At 38.3% G+C, this 15901-nt stretch overlaps 1 protein-coding gene across 1 annotated transcript in view; it reads right to left on the bottom strand.

Moving 5' to 3' along the window:
• The window catches only part of LOC103893328 (interleukin-7), a 105907-nt gene that overhangs the window by 52580 nt on the left and 37426 nt on the right, over positions 1 to 15901 (bottom strand). The gene's annotated exons all lie outside the window — the stretch shown is intronic.

The raw sequence follows: 15901 nt of genomic DNA, 5'->3' as shown, positions 1-15901 counted from the left end.
CCACAAGAGTTTGAGTAATCACCCTATATTTATTCTTTACTTTGATCAGCTTCTGTACAGTGGCATCACTGGGGAAAGACAAAAATATTCCAAAGATGCTAACATAGGTTAATTTAACTGAATCTCTCACTTCAGCCTACAGTACTTGTGAGAAGAATATATTAATGTGGGACTTTTCTGTTCTCAGAGTAGTCTTTATCAGGAGTTTGAAATGTCTGAAACAAGATAAAGAACCCTTACAAGTGTACTTCTGATCTTTCTTCATATTTTATAGTTGGTCTGAAATAATTTCAGCATACCATTCTGAAAAAGAGCTGAGAAGCCAGTCACGTTAAACCATATTTCTTCTATTGTAAACTAGCCCCCTGGTTATATTCGACACCATACTCTTTGCTGAGTTTTGCAGCTGTGGCTCTGAAACAGTGATCAACACTTCACTATACTAGCATGGTAGAGACCTATTTATAGACCTATTTTGCAAAATTAATTTCTGCAAGGAAAAGTCCACCATATATGGATTGAAAAAGGCCTATGACATTATTTCCTGTTCAACCTCCTACAAATGCAAGTTCATTTCTACAGTATACTAACTGCTTGCTCCATAATTTGTTGCATAAAAATCTCGGGCTTTACATCTCTGAGAAATCTCTGCAGCAGAGCAACACTTTTTCCTCCCACTCTTAGGATATTTTCCTGACTTAAAAATTCTTCCTAATTAGCTGTGCACATTGATATGCTGTTGTACTGTTCTGTCTTCCATCTCTGTTCTTCACAAGGAACAACAGTCTTTTTACAGAACTTTTCTCATTAGTAACTACTTTTAGCTTTTTAGCTCTTGCCTGTGTGTTTCCCAAAGACAGTGAAAATGTGGACTCCATTTTTTACCTACTTTCTTTTTTTTTTAAGACCAGCACAACTATACTTTTGTATTCACAAAAAATGTCTGGAATATAACATACAACTATCATGACCTCAACTTTTGAAACAGCTCACACGTACATCTTCCACGTTTTGTACGCAGAAATGCTTGTTTATGCCAAACTGTACTTTCTTTACATAATGAGACACTGCTGCTTTCATAGAGTAATTCATCCAGCTTTCTCTGATCATTCTCGTGTGTTCATAAACATATACTTGTTCCGAATGCTGTTCTTGTGGTACCTCATGTCTGGGTTCACACGTGTTGGCAACAAACAAGAATTTTACTGCTTCTGGAGATTTAGATCAGGTTTTGAAGTAATTTGCTGCATTGCCATATGGAAGCACTGTGAACGTGGCTCTGCAAATATTCTTTTTAATCGAATGGGTTGTTGTTGGCTGTAGATAATGCCATTCATCCATTTGCAATTGTAGATAGTTATAAGTATGCAGCTACTCATGCCAGTATAACAACAATGGAAAGTGTGACAAAGGTGACATCTTTTGAAAATCTCAGCACAATCTCAGGATTGTTAGACATATCCTCTTACACAAAAAAACAGTCTTAAAATTTTCATTTTAAGAGATAAAAAATCCTAAAGTTTCTGTCTTTATTGTCTCAGCTATAGTCTCTCTGTCATATGCTTTGAAATACTGATGTGCAGCATTTGGAGAGTAACTGTTTCGGGGAAAGAGTACTCACTGAACCTGATTTCCCAGAATAGCCATAGGCAAAAGTCTTTCTTATTTGCATAAATAGATTTCATGACTGTGTGCACAAATTGTATTCAAATGTGGCCACAGAGGCAAGGTTTGTGGTGGCAATCAGTAGGGAAGCATTTGGAAAGCAAATGAATGTGTGCTAAGGATCTGATACTCATACCATATGCATTTTAGGGGAAGTTTGCTTTACAGCTTTACAGGCTGTGGTCTAAATATTTTAGGGGTTGGAGGAGCATGCTTTGGGAGCACATCTTCTAGTTTGGTTTCACCTGAAAGGAATTCAGGCTGAGCACTGAGAGCCTGCTCCCTGTGTGAATCTAACTGGTAAGTGGGGATGATCAAAAGATTTGTCTTAGAACTACACTCCCGAACTGAAATAAGACATTAATTCAGGACACCCAGAGCTAGTCAAGCATCCAATTGCTCTCTTCAGCATACTTGTCCTACCCAATTCAGGAACATAATTATTCACAAAAGCAAAATATTCCAATGTCGATTTGCTTTTCTTTGCCATATGTATGGCTGGGGGGGTTGGGTTTTGGTGGTTTTTTTTAAATTAAATATTCTCTAGCGTCTTTTCTAGAACAAAAGGGAAGTGTCTGAAGGGACCTAGAGTACCATTGTGATTGGGCCTCTCTCAGCCAAGTTTCTGGATGAGTGCTTTGAAAAATAACTCCTCCTTTCCCAAAACAATGGGTATACTTCTGAGCAAAATTGTGCAATCCATCAATTCTGCATAGGTTTACGGATTGAAAGGAAGGTTAGAGAGAGGGAACAAACAGAAGAGGAGGACTCTAAATAGGCGATAAATGCTATTAAGTCCCTTTAGTTCTCACAGTTTGAAATTTGCAAAGTGCAAGATGTGTCATTTGGTTACATATGCACTGTCAGAGTGCTCTCAGGGAGCATTAGTCTGGCGTTGAAAGTTACCTTAGTGATTCTGCTCTGAGATAGGAAAAAAAGGCTGAACGAGATGGGAAACTAAGGGCATTGCCAAATCATCACCAACCCCAAAGGATTTTTTCTGGTAGATTTTAAAGAACTCCTAACTGAAACATTGTATTTGGAAGCAAAAAGGAGAGGAGAGCAAGGGAGAACAAGATCATAGAATCATTAAGGTTGGAAAAGACCTCTAAGATCATCGAGTCCAACCGTCGACCCAACACCACCATGCCCACTAAACCATGTCCCTAAGTGCCTCATCTACACGTCTTTTAAATACTTCCAGGGATGGGGACTCAACCACTTCCCTGGGCAGCCTCTTCCAATGTCTAACCACTCTTTCAGTAAAGACATTTTTCTGTATGAAGTATGAGTATGAAGATACTCATAGATGTTTTTCTTTGTATGTTTTAGAATAGATTATGTAGTGTAAATTAAGCTTATATTTTCATGTATGGTTTATATGAACCAGGAAAATCCTAGCTTCTACCTGTTTTTTCCTGCATTCAGCTAAAGGAGAAGAAAATAATTTTCATAGCACAGTTCTTGAATTTGAAAAAAAAAAAGCAGGCTACGCTTTTCCTCAAATTTAATGAAGTGCCAATCAGCGAAGCGTTCAAGCTTTGTCCTAGTGAGTATGTGCTTCAGTCTTATCCTGAATCAAGGCCAATAAATTGTGGTGTTCAGAACTGCTGCATATCATTGCATGTGCTTTTTTTATGATAATAGACCTCTCCAATGACACAGTATCTTTTCTATCATAGCACTGAAAATTATGTGGGAAGTTCATAATATTATAATTTAATGTTAATATTAACAGCATAAAACATTTTAAATTGCCTAGTATTTTTTTAAACCCAGACACATACTGTTGCATACAGAGTTTTGGGGGTTTTTTTCCTTATCTTCAGAGCTTCTTAGAAGTACAAGAAAATCCAGCCAAAAAAGCCCTAAAAAACCAGAAAGTCTTGCTGAAGACATAATGAATTTGGGCTCATTCATGAGCTATCTTTTTGAGTGCTCACCTTGGCAAAGATCAGACAGTGTCCAAGAGAATCATTGTTGAGTTTCTCAGGTTTTCTGTGGTTAGTCCCCATAGCAGAAATAGAAGTTTCTGAAAATGTCCTGATTTTTTTTCCTTATGAATATCAGAGTATAAAATAGGAAGTTAAGTTTTATGGAGATATGTATCTGAGCCTGTGTATTCTGAATGTTTGGCAGATAATACTTGAAATTCAAAGTCTACAGTGATTTGGCAACTAGAAAAGGAAGGAATCTGTCTCTACTAAAGGAAATGTAATAAAATCCGTAAAGCCCCACTGCCTTTGTAATTGTCTTCTGTGATACAACCTGTTGATCAGGAATTACTAGGTTAAGAAATAAAGAGTATATTCTGCTTTTCCTGTGACCTGTCTCCTCTGAAGAACTACTTTTCTGTCAGTTCTGTGTCATTTGTGTTTTGTATCTGTTTTGCTAGCATTTAGTCCAATTATAACACCTCTACTGAGCCCTCCAAACACCGAGAAGTGATGTCTCATGCCCAGGAAAAAATGCAGATTATAGAAGACTGATAGAATTGTTCCTGGGGCTAGATTTACAGAGGATGTGAAGCACTGAGATTTCACCTAAAGTCCCTTTTAGGGCTATGCAACCCTTGATGACCTTCTACGATACAGTTTGACTTTAAGGTACTGTTAGATCTTGATCCAGCTCTGTCATGCCTTGAACATGGACTCACTGTGTGTCTCTCAAACTTTCAACAGTAAATTGTACAGCAAACAAACATACATAAAACCAAACCAACTCTACTGTCTCATCTCTCCAGAATGACAGAGGATATAAGTTGGATTGTTCATGATATTTCGCATGCAGTAAATTGTGTCTAGAAACCTATTATCTGGAACTCAGCTGATCTTTGTCATTCATCATTCACATGAAGAATGTAATACAGAATTCAGATTTCTTTGTGTATATTCTGCAGTTCCTCTCGAGATGCTAATTTTAGTTCTACAATTCTCTTACTGTTTTCATTAATATTTCTAGAAATTATCTTACATAAACTTTAGAAACTATCATCTTGATATTTTATGTCATTGCAATGCATGAACCTGCATGTTCAGTAAGATCAGAATCAGGGCTTTTTTTTTTTCAGAAGCAAGTAAAATCTTGTTGCAAATAACACAAAGACATAAAAGTAAAAGAGAGAGAGAGAGAGAGAGAGATACTGCCCTAGTGTATATATACTGCCCTAGTGTCTTTCTTTTGCCAGTCCTGTCTAAATCATGAAGGCTTCTTGCTTTTAGATTCAGCTACCATCAGGAATAAAGTCAGTTTCTGTGACAACTTTATCATAATTGTTACAAATATTAGGAGTGAAGACACATCTTACTCTAATATAGGTAATCATCTTTGCTAGGTTGTGACTTGTAAATAAACTACAATTTTGAATGCAACACAAGTCACTGAAAATGTTTTGTGGAGGAAATGTTGTATGCATCCCTGCAGAGAAATGTGGTGTAGGTCAGAAACTGTTCTCCAAGGGTGGTCTCTGGTTTGGGCTACGCTCATGCTCAGGACAGGAAAGGGAACTGAATTTAGACTCTGGGGCTACCTCTCTATCAGCACACTTAGCATGGCCTGAGCTTGGGCTCATGCACTACCCAGAATTGTTTACTCTCTTAAATTGTTAACATGCCCCAAGGAACAGTTTTAGTCCATATCCATGCCAAAAAGCTCTCTGCTCAGGCACAGAAAGAAATAGCACAGGGTATGGGAAGGAAAAAAAGAGTTCGGCCATTTGGATGTAAGCCATGGTGTTGCTTGCACTTCATTTTATTTACTGGTGTAGGTGTAGCCCCAGACTTTACATTCAGCCCTCTGAGTATCGTGTGCTACTGGGGAGGAGTCAGATATGATGAGGGTTGACAGATATGATTGCTTTTAATCATAGATTTGATTGGGAAGGAGCTACAAGAAACAAGTTATCAAGGGGCATAAATAGCAATTTGTAAAATCCATTAATTGCTGCTAGTTGCACTAAGAAGATATATAGCAAGAGCCCTCCTGGGGAGTGGAAATGCCTTCAATTTTGAACATGAGACCAGAGGACAAGTATATTGATTTTTTTTCATAATTGTACTATACTTTTAGGTAAGTGACTATGCTAGCTGCACCGGGATAGAGCTTGACTACCTTTTTCTTTAGACAAATTGATTTGCCCACATTTTTCAATAAGTTTGTGAGTATGGAATTGCTTCTGTGGAAAAGACAAAAAGAGAGATTGTTCATTTTATATTACAGGACTGTGGGTTAGCTTGATCTTGTTAACGTACACTGTAGTCACTAACATATAAATCACTAACATACCAGCTCTAACAACATGCTTTGGATCCTCCTAATTTTTGATAATTAGCAAGGTGTATGTACTTCTTTTGTCAATAACCAGAAGATAGATGACTTATTTTCCCTGGTTAAATTCTCTAACAGTAATAATATATATTGAACAAACACATGCAAAGAATATTCACAATGCACACAGGTTTCACCAAAATATTTCTAAGTATTTCTTAGCAGAACTGTCTTTGATTTGTGTTTTTGATCATGATAAAGAGCATGATGTTCCCTTTCAAATTGAAAAACCCTGAACAGTATTAAAATATTTTCAAACAGCAGGGTTTTTTTTCTCCCAACCTCATTCTCAGAAATGGTTGAAATATTCAGATAGAAACATTAGGGGGAAAAAAGGTACAGTTCAGTTAATAGGTAGAAGAGAAAACTTTCATTTAAAACTGTTAACATTTAGAAAAGTTCTAAGCAATTGGAAATAAAGCTCTTTCACACAGAGTTCTCTTTAAGTTTGCCATGTACAGCTTTGCCTATAGTTAGCGACACATAAGGCCTTTTTACTTTAGTCAAATATTTCATACTGAATACGTGCTGAATCTTTTGTATGAATAATTTCCACCTGCAGGTTGTTTAGAAACTGCCTAGTGATATTTGTTCTTGGGTTGTGTGATTAATTTTATCACGCATTACTCACAATAAGAACAATTAAGCCCCAAGCCAGGATCAGGGTGCTGTAGGTATGGCCAAGTACACACACACTTTGCCCACAGCAACTTGCATTCTAATACAAAACAGGTCCCAACAAGTCATGGGAACAATGATAGACAGTGGAGAACACACTGTGTGTGTCAATGAGCATAACGGCGCTAGGAATATGCTTTCATGCTGGCCTGATTCTGTCCCGCTGCCAGTAGATGATTTCAGTGACGCAAGTCCAGGATAAGTGTCTGTAACTTGGAAGTACTAAATCATTAAAGATTGTTTTAGGCGCAAATAAATCCAATGCGTGTGTTCACCGATAGATACACCTGCATACGAGTATCTCAGTCCCTTTCTCACTCTCCCATTTGGCATTGCAGTCTGGGTCTTGTTTTGCTCCCTTGGCCATGGCAGTGCTAGCAAGAGGCAAGGCAGCAGCCCTAGCTCCTTGGCTGCAAGCAGAGGAGGGCGAGGCTGCAAATACTCTTCTATCAGCAGTTCCTGGGGTTTGGACATAACTCAATAACAGAGACTTGTTTGTAGTTAAGAGCATTTATACAGGCTGTCTGAAGTTGCTGAGGATTCACAAACTGTCCTGCAAATAGCTGTTGTCACAGTGACTGCAAGTAAAAATCATCCCACGGGTAGTAGCCAGGCCCTTGCTCCCGAAAATGTTTGAAACTATGTATTCAGCTACCCAAAAATAACTTGTGCAATGAGTAAGCTATTAACTTTTATATGGAGAAATTGATCAGCCATATGTGTTCCTTTAGCGATGTCGCAATCTACGTGCCCTGTACTTAAGATTCAGCACAACAGTTAGAACTATAAAGAGAAATCCGTTTGCTGAGGAGTATAGGCAAGAACAAAATTGTTCTTTTGGCTTGTGGCTATGATGTTACACATGAACTTCATCCTCTTGGAAGGCTTACTCTCTTTCTGACAATACCCACGCTGCTTGATCAAAGGTGGCATTCGAATCCAGTGAAGAACATCTGCTGTGCTGGCTCATGATTTGTCTGATTTGTCACGTTGGGCACGGTCTCACTCTAATAGGATCAGAATTCCTGAAACAAATAGAAACAATAGAGATTTGAAACAACATTTGTCAAATCCCCCAAATGAAACAAGCTTGGGGTGGACCAGCATACTGAATAGAATATCTTCAAAGCTTACTTCAGTAGTTCCTGCAGTGGAAGGCAGTAGTCATCCCTGCATGGCCTTGTTTACCCTGACTCCTAGATACTTATGATTGTAAGCAACTGATAAGCAGTCTCATTGATTGATTGACATATCATTTCAGTATCGGAACTAAAGTTAGTGTAGATCTGTAGTTCAGCACAATGCTAAGGGAAATGTTGCTGCTGGAGATTCTTTGCTAAATGAGAGGTAAAACAGAGCCACTTCTGCTCATTACCAGTATCGTAAACCAGAGAGCTTCTGAAACTGTGGTATTTTGCTTTCTGCAGATGCATTTTCTTCCCCAGGACTATAAAGAAAGCAAAGTAGTGCTTTACTTATTTGTTTTTGTTGCCCAAGGACCAGCAAGTTTGGGGGAAACCATCAGAGGCACAGAGTATTTTTTAGGGCTAGTTAGAGCTATAGAGGAGGTTTTATTGGGACACGTATACTGAGCACTAGTGATTGCCAAATACTAAATCAGGCAGTAACATGATTTTGCCTTATTTCTGTGTGATGCCTCAATTAGCTACCACATTCCTCATGTTCCACCCCAAAATATCATGCATTATTGTCATATGTAATTTACCCATATATACATACACACATCCCCATTTATCTATATATACACACACACACACATATATACAGTTCACATGTTAATTTGGGTTTGTGAAGCATGAAAGGTGTGACAAAGTATTAATTTTCATTGTAGCAGGTGGCCCTGGGTCTGCTAGATCTGTTGAGACACTGTGCTTCATTTGATGTAATATTAGGAAGGTTGACTGACCCACAGGAGGACATGAGGGGGCAATGAGGAGAACTGACAAGCAAGTAATGGTAGAACAATGCTTAACCAAATGTGCAAGGAGGGCAGGAATGAGTGTTAGAGACAGAGGAAGATAAAAGGCTCTGTTTGCTTACAGGCAAGAAAATCAAGTTCATAATCCAGAAACCACAGTGAATGGGTTCTAGAAATTTTAATAGCATCCGTTCAGTGATTCTGTAAAACATCTGGCATTCTTCATGGCTGCAGGTGGCTATGCTTGAAAATCATTGGGCTAGACTTTCAGTCAGCTTAAATGGGAGTATGGATGGCTTTAAAAGTCCCTGTGATCTTCCATAAGCTTGTCTAGGTTTGCAAAACAATCTCCCCCACCCTGCCATTCCTCCATTCCTTTTCTTGAGTTGGCAGAGGAGCGATCCATCCCTGATAAATATCCCTAAAAAGTTACTGGCAAGAGTTGCCAAGCCAGAAGATGGGACAGTAAGTCATCACTGGTGATTTCGTCAGAAGGATTGTGCTCAAAGAAGCAAAACGGATATTGTGAACAAACTGATTCAGGGGGCATCATCTCTGAACTGCATCATAATCTGGGATTAAACTGTTGCAGTTTTCATACAAATACCCTATCTGCACTCTTGGAGGTCTCTATAAATAAGCTGTAGGTAGAAGAAAGTAGACCTCAGGAAGTTGGTAAGATGTAAAACTGTGAGTGTTTGCATTTGTATTCTGCTTTTGAAAAGAAACAATATTGTCTCAAAAGGTGTTCAAAATCTTATGATGGTGATTTTTCTCCAGGAAGAGAAATGATTTATAAGAGCATCTGATTTTTATTGATCCATGAATAAATCAGTCTCTGCTTTGGCCCTGGTTTAAAGATGTGATAGATTACTATGAAACTGCTCAAGAAAATAAACTTTTTTTTTCAAAAAGAAAGATTTACTATTTTATATAACACTTTTAAAAAGAGTAAACTGTAATTTCCCATTCAACCTCTGTGATTTTTTTTTTTTTACAAAAAACCCTGTGATAATTTGATGAACACATAATACACCAGTTTTTTGCTGCCCTGTGTTAACAGAAGCACTTATCTTGTATCTGGACAATCCATCAATCTGGAACATGCTGTTGGCTGTGATCTCCCCACGCACACAATGAATGAAGGTATCGTTGCCCTGCTGCTCTGCAGGGAATGTGGTTTGTGTGTTTTGGCAGTGACCACTTCACTTTCTCTGTCTGATTTACCAAGGAACAGTCTTATACTTTTTTTTTTTTAAATGAGATGAGAGCATTTCTTCCCTCTCGTATTTCTTTTCCTCTCCATCCCCCTTTGCTATACTAGTTCACTGGAGAGAATAAGCAGACAAGCCTGGGTCTTGTCCATGAAAGTATTTCTGTAACTCATGCTGCAAGGTACCCTTCATCAGCATTTATATCCAGGGAAAGCATCCATAGCAGTGCTTGACTTTACTGCAGAAAGAAATAGAGGTTTGGGCATCATGAGCAGTTCACTCCACCTTCTCAATATATACCCGTGCTATTAGAAGAAAACAATACTCAGGATGTAAGTGTCTAGTTGCCTTAAAGAGGTTTGTGGTGGGGTGAAAGACCCTCAGGAACAGGCAGGTAGAGGCTGTCTGTAGTGGGAGAGAGAATTAATACTTTGCCAGAGCTGGGCATGTATTTCTTTCCCTTTCTCATGACCTTTTCTAGCTGTTGCTTTGTTAGTCATCACAGTTTCCAGTTATGACTCAGACATCTTGTTGAAACACATCGAAGAATACTGTATAGCAGCCATGAGCTACACATTTCATTCATGTGGTGTGTTTTAACCTATTCCACAACTTCTTCTTATGAAGGGATTTGTTCCTTTGTTACAGAAGTTGTTCATTTCCCTAGTTCTCAGGACACTAAAAAACTCTAAAAATTGAGTTACCTGTCTCCAGCCCCTGTTCTGGCTGGAGATATGGATACATCAGTTTGCTCGAGAAGGAGATGACATTTTCTGAAGGGATTCCTTCTCAGCTCAGTAAGGCTTGCAAATTGGACAACCTTGCATTTGTCGTCTTCTCAAAGCGTGTGGTGGAAAGAGGCATTCACACCCTGTGCAGATGACTTGCTTCATTTGGCTACTCAGCATTGCTCGTGACATATCTGTTAGCCAAACAAGGCAAGCACAGCTAGGTGTTGTAATTGTCTACAGAAAGCTTTACAAATATTAAATAACCAAACTCACAGGACTGCCATAAGGAAGTAGTGCTATTGGATCTAGAAGAGAAAGTCTGGAAGATTTATATGCAAGTGCATGCGATTGTCACTTGGTCAAAATTACCAAGACAGGCAGTGATGAAAGCACAGTCAAAACACAGGCGGGTCTGGAGTTTATTTCATCTGCAAGTCTCTATGTTCCCGTGACTTTTTTCTTATTATCAAAGTAAGACAAAAATTCCAAGAAACAAATAAGGAATTAATTTTTTCCATGTTTTTCTAGTGAACTTTTGTTACGATTCAAAATGTGTCTTTGTAACCATTAATGATCTCTGCATTGGTCTGTTTTACATCTAATCACAAATACTAAATATCAGTTATCTCAAAAAAAGTTCCGCTTTCTCAGGTTAAAAAGAAGCCTCCTGTGGATAATAGCCTAGGTGAACAATAGAGGAATTATAGGTCTCTGTAGGGGAAAATATAATTATATTACAATGAGAAAGTGAAAATAGATTGCCGGTATTATTCAGCCAGCAGCACAGAAGAATTAGAGAGCACTTGATTGAGACACTGCAAGTGATGGAGGGCTCAGAAATTTTTTTTTTCTTTTTACTTTGCCATATTTTAGTGAAACTCAGTAATATATTAAATTAAAGGGCACTGAATTGAAGGTCAATAAGAGCTTTATAAACCATGCATGGGTGTGGCTGTGGTTGGGTGTTTGTGGGCACGCAGAGAGAGAGAGAGAAAAAAAGCTGCAACATTTTCTACCACACAAAGAAATAAACAGGTTGTGAGTGGATTAAAGACCAAATATTCTATGAATGTGTACTATTTTCTGATGTGTTTTCTCCTTTTCTCTGACATTTGGTTTCTAACAATCTTAATGTATCAAATTACATGGTATTACGGCAGCCATGAATTCTTCTTCCCATGAAGTACAGAAATGCAGGATATCTTCAGAGTCCCTCCTTAATAAACCCTAATGCTCATAATTAGTTTATAATGTAAGTCAGGTCACTTCAACACATCAGAGTGAATAAAGGAGGAACAACAGGCTTCACTTTAATCCACATTACTAATCTGTCTCATGACAGTTATAAATCATGTAACTGCTAATTTAGCATCTAGCCATATAGAAGGAAAAGTTTTGACAGCCAAATATTTTTCTTTGTTTTCTTTTGTAAACAGATGATGAAAAGAAACACTTGCGCTGCTAAGAAAAACTACTCTTGGTTGAACTACTCATTACCTAAGAACTTGGTCTCAGATCTTCAAAGAACACATACATCATTTTAGTTTGTATGGCAATATCTATCCCTTAAAAATGGGTTTAGTCATTGTTTTTTTACCACTAAAGTATTTCCTGCTTGTGCAAATTATTTCAATATTGACACAAAGACACTTTGATCTAGAAAAGATGTTTCAATCACTGTTAGGTAGCAGCTGTCTTAAAGATTCTAACAGTTTGGGGTTTTTTTAAACAACAAAAGCATAGAATATTTTAACCATTTTAACTGTCTTAAATAAAAAGCCTGCAATAGCATTAGGTGCTTAATATGCATAAGAGATGCATGCTGTCAAATAATGGAAAAAAATATGAAAAGTCAAAATGGATGCTCAGAGCTCTATAATGAATCTCTTCTTCCCCAATACTTTTTGAATGTTCATTTCAGAGGGAAAGCTGAAGATAATTTCTTTCATTCCACATCGGCACAAGACCATGTTTTGCAATGTTGGACTTTCCCCTGTGTGGAAAGGAGAAGTTTTAACTCATTCTACTCGAAGGGTGAGAATCCAGAGAAGGCAGTGAGCTGTGAGACAACAGGAAGACCTCCCTCAGTTTGGCACTGCCGACCACAGAAAGGCAGTTCTGAGAGTATCAGCAATGCTCAGATGATGACAGTGGGTATCTTAGGACTTTTGAAGCTCTTACCTTTCCTAGGAATAAAGTATAGTTTGTAAGAAGTCCCTACTTCTCTAATTAGGTTTGCTCTTTTCCAATTCTCATCCTACCGTTGTTTTTGCTTGTCTCACTCTGAGCATTTGGTATTTATTACCTATGAATGTGTTGAGGACTGAAATGCTGGATGGAGTCAGTAAACTGGCAGACCAGTTCAGTGATTCAGCTAAAAATCCTCTGTTGAAACCTAAGGCCAAATAGCCTTGCTAACCTACTCAGTAATTTCAAACATGTTTCGTAAAAACTGCTATTCACAGAACAGTTACAGCCACAGATGGCTTGCAGTCAGAAATAGCTTTCTTATGAATTTGCTTAGCTTGAGGGATTCATTTCATCTTGCCCTGTGTCAACTGGATGCAGCAAAGAACAGTTAGTAATCCACTGCTCTTTATTCTTCTAACCACTGAGTATGGGACACTCCTTCTTTTGGTAGCAATGATGGAGAGTAAGCAGCGGTCATTTGGACCCCACCTGCATGTCCGTCTTTTTATACCGGATGATAAATTGGGCTAGTGCCTGCTTGTTTGCTAATGTAGCTCTCTGCAATCGCACTCACCCTGCCAGTTTTGTGGTGCCTGTACCTGAGCACTTAATGACCTTATGTTATTCAAAGACAGCTTTAGCTTGCATTGGACATAAATCCCACTACTCCGGCAGTTTGCAGGATTGGGCAAGTCTGGAAAAGCTTACATGATCAAATGGCTGTCCATCATCATCAGCATAACAAGGACAGATGAAATGGATAATGCCATTCTCACCGCCCTCAACTGTATGTGCATGCGTGCACTGAGTAGCAGGGATCCACATTTTCTCCTTCGTTATCCCCAATTATCAGCTAAAGATTCTGCTGTGGAGAACAAGAGACAAGTTTGGCTTCAACAACAAGCTGACAATTGCTTAAATCACAGCCTAGATGTACTTGCTAGACAGCTTTAGCCTACCTCCTACCACGGCCTCTGTCCGGTACTGAATAGTCGTGCTACACAACGATCTACACCTACCTTCCTTATTTGGTGCAAGGATATCCTCCTAATTCAGGCAGGCAATATGCACTCTATTGTCTTCAGTTGTCATTCCATGGCCTGCAGACAGGTTGGAAATACAACTTAAAGCTTAAAGGGTGCAAAAGTGCATTAGCCGTGTTCCTGCTGTTTACTGCGGGATAATGTAAGTTGGCATAAGGCTGTTACAACTGACTGTATAGAAAAATGTTAACTACAGTTATCAGATGTATTTTACATACACTTAAAACTTTTTGTAAGTAATACAACCATAAATCATGTGATGCTTTTTCTGTTCCTTGACACAGTGTGTATTATAGGAGATTACTGATGAGTTAATGAGTAGCTAGTCTGCATATTTTTTTTTATTAGAACCCACAGACATAAATTGTGAATAACGAATAACAAGACTTTGGAAGCCATGGCAAATTGAAATAGAAGTTTTTATTGAAATAATGCATTTTTAACCAGAAATGGGTTACAATTTGACCCGCTTTCATTGGAAAGCAATTTTTTTTCAGGAATATATCAAATATACAACAAAAAAGAATATGAGACATTTTTAATTAAATGCAACACTGAAAAGATACAGTTGCTACAGTAAGTCTATGTTAACTCCTAACATACTAAAAAAAAATGTACTAATTCAAAACCTAAACACTCTTTCTCTGACAGTTGGTTCTCTTTAAATATAATTTATTTGTAAATGCAAAACTATCACTACCTTAAAATTCAAAGAAAACACAATAGCTACACCTCAATCAAAGTTATCTTACTGTACAAAGCTTAGACATGGAGCTGACCCATACAGTGAAGTCCAGATAATGTAGCACCGTGTGGACTTAACAGCTCAGATCCAAGCCAGTGTAGCTGTGTTTGTATTGCAGTATCTGTGAGCTGACTAGTCCTGCCATTCACAACATGCGTCTGTGGGCATTTCCATGTGGTGAGCTTGGGTGCCTCAGCACTATTTCCAGTTCTGGAGTTACCTCAGGAGGAATCAGTTTGGCCTTGGCTGTAGATTGTTCTCGAAATGACTGTTGCTACCCACCCTTTTTTCTAAGGTCCACTCAGGCATCCTTTTGTGTATCTTGTGACTCCCCTCTTTTACTGCCAGCAAATCATGCTGGGGATAGAGTAAGGCAACATTTCTGACCTTAATGACTAAAATTTAGGTCTGATTGTGTGTATTATAAATTATCCTTTTCAATATAGCATAAAGAGAAGGCTAATTCAATGAACAGACCAGGGCAGAGTTTCTGGAGACCCAAAAGCTAGAAGCTGTGTTTTGCCGGTGATGTCTATATGACTCTCAACAAACCATTTCCCTCCAATTTCCACTTACATGCTTTTTGTCTCAAGGTGATATCTCAATGGGAATGGGCTGCTTCTTGATACGGTGTATACAGTACCTGCATCTCCTGATTTTGTTGATTGCATTAACCACTACCAGAATATGAATGCTAGGCAGTGACAACATGTAAATGCTTCAAAGGAAAACACACAGAATTTCAAATGAAGATACTATCGGGAAGTGGATACACAGAGTGAATGTGCATTATGCGCCAAGGTCTTGAAGAGCTCCTTTCCAACTTTTTCATGGAGATTTGAATTTGTAACTTAATGAGGGTGAAAGTAAAAACCCCAAAAGGTCATATTTACAAAGAAATATCTTACAAAGGTACCCAAAGCCTAAGGTAAGACAGCTAATGGAGTATCTGAAGTGGCTGAAGTAAAGCAGGCATTTACTGTTGATTTTCAATGAAATTTCCATAGAAAGTCAAAGCAAATCAGACACATGACTTAACCTAGGCACCTTTCTAAACACTGTCAGGCATTTATCTGTACCTTTAAGTAATGTTTAGAAATCTGATCACACAGCTGAAATCTATAGAAGTCCTTTGTTTATGTAATAACCGCTTCAGTTGTGTAAGGTAATTTTTTAGGCACTATTGGCATCCTTAAAATGCCATACAGCTTTTGTTCCACCCTTCATGTGCTTGAAGGACCTTCATGTCCAAGCTAAATATGTCTAAAGTCCATGACTGATAGAGACAAATGCGGTGGTGGGGAAGGTAGTCAGATCAGTATATTTGGCCTGTTCTCTGCAGTATTTCCTATTGTATAACCTGTTCATTG

This window comes from Aptenodytes forsteri, unplaced genomic scaffold, assembly GCF_000699145.1.
Source record: "Aptenodytes forsteri isolate BGI_AS27 unplaced genomic scaffold, ASM69914v1 Scaffold206, whole genome shotgun sequence".
Taxonomy (NCBI): Eukaryota; Metazoa; Chordata; class Aves; order Sphenisciformes; family Spheniscidae; genus Aptenodytes; species Aptenodytes forsteri.
Note: the sequence above shows the minus strand (reverse complement) of the source record. Positions and strands in the feature narration are given on the sequence as shown.